This window comes from Coenobita brevimanus, chromosome 91 (assembly GCF_032717465.1).
Source record: "Coenobita brevimanus isolate Jiangsu-jjx chromosome 91, ASM3271746v2, whole genome shotgun sequence".
Classification (NCBI taxonomy): Eukaryota; Metazoa; Arthropoda; class Malacostraca; order Decapoda; family Coenobitidae; genus Coenobita; species Coenobita brevimanus.
This window is the reverse complement of record NC_137044.1, coordinates 11,124,075-11,132,691: the sequence shown is the minus strand read 5'-3', so window position 1 is coordinate 11,132,691 and position 8,617 is coordinate 11,124,075.

Sequence of the window (8,617 nt, the reverse complement as noted above, 5' to 3'; positions counted from 1 at the left end):
GGTGTTAGATTTAGCCTTATTTAATACCTTCAGTACCAGGACGCTCTTTAAAAACTACAAAATCATCTGAAAAGGGTAAAAAATCACATGAAAAAATACGTCACGGGTTTAAATGTGTTTACGAGCAGCGTCAGCCAATCAGCGAGAGAGATCCCCGTGACGTCATCAAGTGGGCGGGGCTTAAACGTGAGCTCGGAGGCTGAGTATGATATATTCCACTGGTTACTCATCGATCATAATTTCCGCTATTTATTTATCGCTTAGCGCTTTTCCCCCTCCCTCAAACGCTTCCCCCCTTCCATCTCATGAATTACAATATATCCAACACAACATTCATCACTCTGGTTTGGAGGAAGCGAATGAGAAGTCGAGAGATGGACATGGGCAAGGTGAGAAGGGAAGCAGGTGAGAGGGCGACCCGGGGCGGTGACATCAACGTAAACAAACATTTTCACCTGTGGTTTTTATACTTCTCCCTGATATCAAAGCTTCAAAAGTTCACTACAATATCACAAGGATTTACTTACCTTAATGGAGTCCACGTAACCTCGCCGGGCGTCCAGATTAAGGGATGTTTGTAGATTTTATGTAGAGTATCACAAAACGACGCACATAACCAACAATACGTCTCAGAAGCTGACTTCAAGGCGCATGCGCAGATCCCAGGCAGCAGTACACCTGTTAAAAATGTTCTTCATCAAATTAACGTTTACTTAGGGATTTATTATACAATATTAACGTGAAAAAAAAAGAACAGTCACTATTGGTAATGCTATAAATTCTGTGACTGCATAAAGTAACTGAACTAAAAAAAATAAATATATAACTGTGACAACGACAACCAACTCATAAATGTGATACGTGAATAGATACTGTTTATCGTCCTGTACTGATGCACGAATTGATACCGTAATTTTGATGTTATAAAATTAATCAGCCAATAAATACTGTTAATGATGTAACCCTGATCTGTAAATGAATAATGTGACACTGTTAATAAGTAGCAGTTATTTAGCGTGATTTTTCCAAGGGATTAATGATAAAGGGCATGTAATTATATTCTGATGACAAAAATTACACATAACTTCTACTAGAGCTGCAATGCCCTGCCACCACACCCTGCCACCCTGCACACTCACCACATCCTGCCACTACACTACACTCTATCACCACACCACACCACACCCTGCTACCACATTACACTCTTATCACCACACCAAACCCTGCCACCACACAATACCCTGCCACCATACATCACACCCTGCCACATCACTCTACCACCACACTACACCACACCACGCCACCACACCACACTCTACCATCATACCGCATCATCCCCTGCCACCACACCACACTCTACCACCACACCACACCACACCCTGCCATGACACCACACCACAACACAACACCATACCCCCACATCATTCCTCCCTCACCCCCACATATGTAACATGTTTTAGAGCCTCCGGTGGTCAGGTGGGTGGCGTGTGCGTGTACCGAATCTCCTGACCTGGGATCAAACCTACCTTGGGCGCACATTAAAGAAGACTCAGTAGTATGTCCTCTCATGTTGTTTCACACGTTCATACCCCCTCGAGGTTCTTTCTATGGCTTATACAGACTCTCTCACTCACAAACACAGCCATTATAACCCAGTATATACATGTACTTTCTTGTCTTACACTCCCAAAGCCTTTCACACTTGTACTCATGCATAAAACACTGGGTAGGAGCGGGTCACTTCTTCTCTGATGAAATGCGGTGTTAACTCGTTCCCATAGATCAGTGTGTGTGTGTGTGTGTGTGTGTGTGTGTGTGTGTGTGTGTGTGTGTGTGTGTGTGTGTGTGTGTGTGTGTGTGTGTGTGTGTGTGTGAGAGAGAGAGAGAGAGAGAGAGAGAGAGAGAGAGAGAGAGAGAGAGAGAGAGAGAGAGTTTGGCATTCATCTTAACTACCTCTCTTTATGTCAGTTTCTCCTCTCCCCTTCTCTCTCACATCCACACTCCCACCCACACCCAAACCCACACACTCCTACCCACACCCACACACACCCTCACCTTATCCTCACCCTCCTCCTCTCCCACACCCACACCCAACCCTACCTCACCCACACCCACACCCTCCCCCAACCCCACCTCGCCCTCCGCAGCCTCATAAATAACCCCGCGCCTCCCGTTTCCTTCGTTGCTGCAGTTATTCATCATACCCACTAATTGCCTCCGCCCCTCTGACGAAATCCCGGCTCCTACTCCTAATTAGCTTCAGGGCAAATGGTTTTCGACGGCATTATGGTTTTCTGATGACTGCCGCGTCCTATCTCCCGTCCCAGCCTCGCCAAATTTTCCACAGATCACGGTCCGGTTGAAAGGAAAGTGCGTGTGTGTGTGTGTGTGTGTGTGTGTGTGTGTGTGTGTGTGTGTGTGTGTGTGTGTGTGTGTTGGAGGCTGCTATACCCTTTTCACTTTAACTTGGTCTAAAATTGTCAACTCTCCTCTTTGAATGTTGAGTTGTAGAAACAAAGTAATGGTGCTAGTCACGAAGAAGTGCCGTGGAAAAGATATAGAGCTATACTACTGTCTTTTCCCTACCACTACGCAACGTTAAATAAGCTACAAAAGAACGAAAATCTAATGTAGGGTGCGTTTGGTTGAAGTTGGGATTTTTTATTAGTCTCCCCTCTTACTCCATTATTTTTTTTTCTTTTTAGGTATAGAAATAGATATACATAGGCAAATACACACATACATATTTCTCTCTCTCTCTCTCTCTCTCTCTCTCTCTCTCTCTCTCTCTCACGCAAGACCCACTAAAGAATTTCAATGGAGCTTTACAACGCTCCCCCAAACGTGACCCAGCCTGCCACCCAATTGTCCTTTCTCTAGCTGACTTAATTACTCTCCCTCTCCCTCTCTCTCTCTCTCTCGCAACATTCATTACCCCCACGGGCACTAATAAGGTTCTCTCTCTCTCTGTCTGTCTGTCTCTCTCTCTCTCTCTCTCTCTCTGCGTTGTTAGCAGCTGAGGTAATTAACGAGATGTCTGCCTTGCCCTTCGTTTGGCTTCCTTGCCTGTCCATGTATTAACCTTGAGTTTATTTTCCTCATTTTCTTCCAGTCTTTCTTCCAAACACTTACTTCATCTTGGCGTCTCTCCTTAATGTCTTCATTAAGACATAATTTTTTTTCTAGGCAAATACCCCTACATACCTATTTTTATTTATTTATTTATTTATTCATTCGATAATATTTAGAATTTTCATAGGACTTTTTTTTTGGGGAGGGGGGGAAGTAAGGCCATAGAGACACACACACAAAATTGGGATCTTATTTTCTTATACATCAATTAATCGTCTTGACACTTTGCACACAAATTTGCGAGTGTATTATTGCCGTGTGGAGGACATTGTGCATTCCCTTGAGAATTTTTGTCATCTTTTAAAATTCTTACTTGCGTTCCGGGTTTCTTGCATTTTTTTTTTATCTTATTTATTTCGATATTTTTTATTTTATGTTTCTGTTGATGTCCTCTCCCTCTCTCTCTCTCTCTCTCTCTCTCTCTCTCTCTCTCATCCATCACCGCTAGCAGCCTCCCTATCAATATTCACCACCTCATTTGTTTCAATTTCTTGGTGTGACAACTCCACCCCCCTCTCCCTCCCTCCCTCTCTCTCTCTCTCTCTCTCTCTTGCTCTCTCTCTCTCTCTCTCTCTCTCTCTCTCTCTCTCTCTCTCTCTCTCTCTCTCGCATAAAATAATAATTGATATATTTATATTTTTCTTTAACTCTGTACTGAATGCCATTTTCTATTCACTTTTTTTTTTTTTACCGCGTTCATGGCACTTCAACTTTATTCACATTTTTCACTCCCTGTCTATCTGCATTGGTTTTTATTAATTTCCCGTCCCCTGCAATGAATGATGAATGAATGAATGGACGCCAGGCACATTCCACAGGCAGCTCTGTTGACGGGGGTTCGTAGTTTGTGTATTCATTGTCCCATTTTGAACCCCACCCAGTAAATGGAATGGGGGGAAATGGGTCACGGTGGTGGTGGTGGTGGTGGTGGTGGTGGTGGTGGTGGTGGTGGTGGTGGTGGTGGTGGTGGTGGTGGTGGTGGTGATGATGATGATGATGATGATGATGATGATGATGATGATGATGGTGGTGGTGGTGGTGGTGGTGGTGGTGGTGGTGGTGGTGGTGGTGGTGGTGGTGGTGATGATGATGATGATGATGATGATGATGATGATGATGATGATGATGATGATGATGATGATGATGGTGGTGGTGGTGGTGGTGATGCAAATTCTCTCTCTCTTTCTCTTTCTGCCTTCCGCCTCCCTCCCTCTCTCTCTCTCTCTCTCTCTCTCTCTCTAATTAGTAATGTAATTACTATAAATATTGACACATGGCCAACAGGTATTGACCTTAAAATCAAAATAGCTTGTACGTTTAATTCTCTCTCTCTCTCTCTCTCTCTCTCTCTCTCTCTCCCAAAATCACACAGCACGTTCGAATCCAAATGCGTAAAAAACAATATCCGGTTCCCGAAGGTGAGGCACGCTAAGCCGACCCCGTGGCCAGGAGCGAGAAATCGGACGCATGGGATCTGTTTATCATCGTCACCCAAAACAAAACACTGGGGGGGGGGGGAAGGGGGGCATGGGGGGGCGGCCTTATCTCACTGTGTTTTGGTAGTTTTCCGAATGTTTGGGAGAGAGAGAGAGAGAGAGAGAGAGAGAGAGAGAGAGAGAGAGAGAGAGAGAGAGAACATGAAAAAAAAGAGAAAACAGCCTAGAGATGTATTTTCTTTTCTCCATCTTCTCTCTTTTACTCTCTTCCCTCTCTCTCTTCTTCCTCCTCTTCTCACCTTTTCATTCCCTGCCGCCTTTTTCTCCCCCCTCCTTCCCCCTCTTTTTTCCTCAACTTCCTCTTCCTCCACTACCCTTCCTTCACTCCCTCTCTCTTCCCCTTTCCCTCTCTCCTTCCCTCTCTTCCCCTTCTCCGATGCCCATCCCTCTCACTCTTCTCTCCCTCATTGTTTCTCTCCTGCTCCCTCTCCTCCTTCCTCTCATCATCTTCATCATCATCATCACTATCTTTTTTTTGATCCCCTACCGTTTCTCCCTCTTCCCTTCCTCCTCTTCCTCTTCCTCTTCCTCTCCACCTCCTGCCTCTCAATCAATCAGTGTTCCACGGGTTTAGAAAGTCAAAGAGTAGCCCTCTCTCTCTCTCTCTCTCTCTCTCTCTCTCTCTCTCTCTCTCTCTCTTTTCATTTTCCTCCCCTTGCCATCTCTAAATCTCCTCCTCTTCATCCTTTCCTCCACGTTTCCCCTCACTCCCTTCCTTCCTTCTCCCCTCTTCTTCTTCTTTCCCTCTCTTTCTCCTTCTCCTTTCCCCCTTTCCTTCCTCTCTCTCATCCCTACCCATTCCCCACACCCATCCTCCAACCCCCCCTCCTATTTTCCTCTCCCTCCTTTTTCTCCCCTTCCCCAATCCTCCTCCTCCTCTCTTCCTCTCCTCCTTTCCTCCCTCTCTCTCCTTCTTCTCTACTTTCCTCCCTCTCTGTCCTTCTCTCCTTTCCTCCCTTCCTTCTGCTTCCTTCATATCAAGAGAGAACTTAATTTAACTTTCCCAGATAACTTGCTGCTCTCTCTCTCTCTCTCTCTCTCTCTCTCTCTCTCTCTCTCTCTCTCTCTCTCTCTCTCTCTCGCTCTCTCTCTCTCTCTACGTCAAAGGTTGGGCTCCCTATCTCAACTCTCCCCACAAAAAAAAAAAAAACTCACAGTCCTAATGGCATCTAAGGAAAACCAACTTCCTTACAAGATCATCCTATTTCTTGTTATTTTCCTGTATTTCAATTTCTGTCAATCTCTTCAATAAAGTCTTTTTTTTCTACCTTATTTTTAACACTATCTGACTACTGCCCCTTTTTCTTTACCTTTTTTCTGTCACTCCTTGACTATCTTATATTTTTCTTACATTATCTTACGTTTTCTTACCTTTCTTTACATTTTCTTACTTTTTTTTACATTTTCTTACATTTCCTCACATTTCTTTCATTTTCTAACACTCTTCTTACAGTTTCTCACATTTTTCTTACATTTTCTTACATTTCCTTACCTTTTCTTACATTTTTCTTACACTTCCTTACATTTTCTTACATTTTTCTTATATTATCTTACATTTCCTTACCTTTTTCTTACATTTTCTCACATTTTTCTTACATTTTCTCACGTTTTTCTTACATACTCTTACCTTTTTCTTACATTTCTTTAATTTTCTTACATTTTTCTTATTATGATCTCCAGTCTCTTCTAATCAGGCTGAGAATTTTTTCCAGTTGGCGACAGGGTTAATGAATACTATGCCATCAAAAAAATCTCAGCTTAATCAAATCGACTTGTGTCAGCCAGAAGAAAATAATCCCAAGAGCCTCCTTAGTAGCGACAAGAGGGGATTTCTTTCACCTTAAGGAAACCGTCTGGAGCTGGCGTGGGTGGGGATTTTTTTGCTGACATTATAGTGAGTAATGAAGACGAATTATTTTACCCTTTCAGACGATTATGTAATATTGACGCCTATTCCCACTACCGCCAGACGATTTTATGCACCTGAGAAGAGCTACAGGTAAGGGAGGGGTTAATGAGGGTCGTGTCTAACCCCCCCCAGTTCGAAAAATCTACCCCAAAATACCCTTAGCTGAATTCCACTTTATCTACCACCAGACGATTTATTTTGTCTTCAGCTGAGTGAGTTATGGGAGGCTGAGTGTTAATCCCTCTTCTCATATTCACCCTCTTTCTCCTTCCTTCCTCCTTCCCACTAACCCCCCACCTCTTACTTATTCACGATTGGGAGTGGCATTGCTCCTTTCCCCTCATTCTCCCTCCCTTTCCTCCCCTTTCCTCTCCCCCCTCACCCTCACCCTCTTCCTCTCCCCCCCATCACCCTCCACCTTTCTTCACCCTTCCCCTCCCACTCTCTCAACTCCCTCCGTTTGTCAGCCTACTCTCTCCTCACCCTTCCTTTTCTCTCCCTTCACCCTCCTGCCTTTTTCTCCTAACCATCCCTCCTTTCCCCCCTCACCCTCCCTCTTCTCTCCCTTCACTCTCTTCTCACTCTCCCTCCTTTCTCCCCTCACCCTCCCTTTTCTCTCTCCCCTCTTCTACGTGTCGGCGTCTGTCACTTCTCCCCTTCTACTCCTCACCTTCCGTCTCATTTCCCCTCCCCTCTCCCCTTGGCCGCCACCTCTCACTTTTCCCCTCTTCCCTCTCCCGTGTTCCAGTCAATTTCTTCTCCCCCTCTCTCCTCTCATCCATTTTCCCTCCTACCTTCCTTTCATCTAACCTTTTTCTCACCTGCCTCCTTCTCTTCCTCTTCCACACCTGTGCTATTTTTGCTGTCACTCCTGCACTATCCCCCCTCGTCTCTCTCTCTCTCTCTCTCTCTGAACACACACACACACACACACACACACACACACACACACACAAACACACACACACACATCCATCTATCTATCTATCTACCTATCTATCTAATATTACAGGAGACATATAACTCACGTGAAGCCTTCCATACCGTTCCTGTTCTTTGCTGTTCCTATGTATCTCTCTGTCACTGTGTGTGTCTGTCTGCCTGACTGTCTGTCTGTTGGTCACCCTCGTCCATCCATTCTATCTTTTCTGTCCTTCTCCCCTCGCCCTTTCTCATTTCCTGTCTCCCTTCCCTTTACCCCGCGTTCTTTCATCCTCTCTCTCTCTCTCTCTCTCTCTCTCCTCTCTCTTTCACAGACCCCTTGCTCTTTCGCCTCACCCTCTTCCCTCATCCTCTCTGTTTCCTCTCTCTCTCAAAATAAAACTCAAGTCACTTTTTTATATATCTAAAAAAAAATAATAATAATACTTCGACCTGACAATTCTGAAAAAAAACAAATTTTTATATAAGCTACCTCACAGAATAACAGCCATACTTCACAAAAATGAAAAAAAAAAAAATGCCTGAAGTAATTTTTATATAGCTCAGAAAATAATAGCACGACTTTATAAAAAAAAAAAACACACACACACACACACAACTTTACAATGATAAAAAAAACTAATTCATCCTACTAAAATATTATCCTCATTAATTATAGCTGCGGAAAATAATATATACTTTTTGGTCGAACAATTATGAAACTCTTTAAAAGCGTTGGGGAAATTTTGTCTGGCCCCGAAGCTTACATCACAGTGTTTCAGAAATCATTGCTCACTGTTTCATTGTTTATCGTAAGGACGCTGATCAGTATACAGCTAATGTAGAGCGAGAGACTAACTAGGAGTTTATGTGAGTGAGGTGAAGGGGGAAGAGGAAGAGGAAGACCGAGGATGGGATGGAGGGATGGTGTAGAGGTATAGGAGAGAGGAGGGTGTAAGTTGGGGGCAGGGCAGCGAAATGGCAGGGGACAGGGCGACATGGAGGCGATTTCTTTGTGGCCACTCCTAACGAGATTAAGGCGTCTGGCTATAGACAAACAGACAGACAGATAAATAGATAGATAGACAGACAGATAGACAGATAGATAGAAATGCACACCACAGTAAAACATATTCACTATTGTTGGAGCTGCCTAACG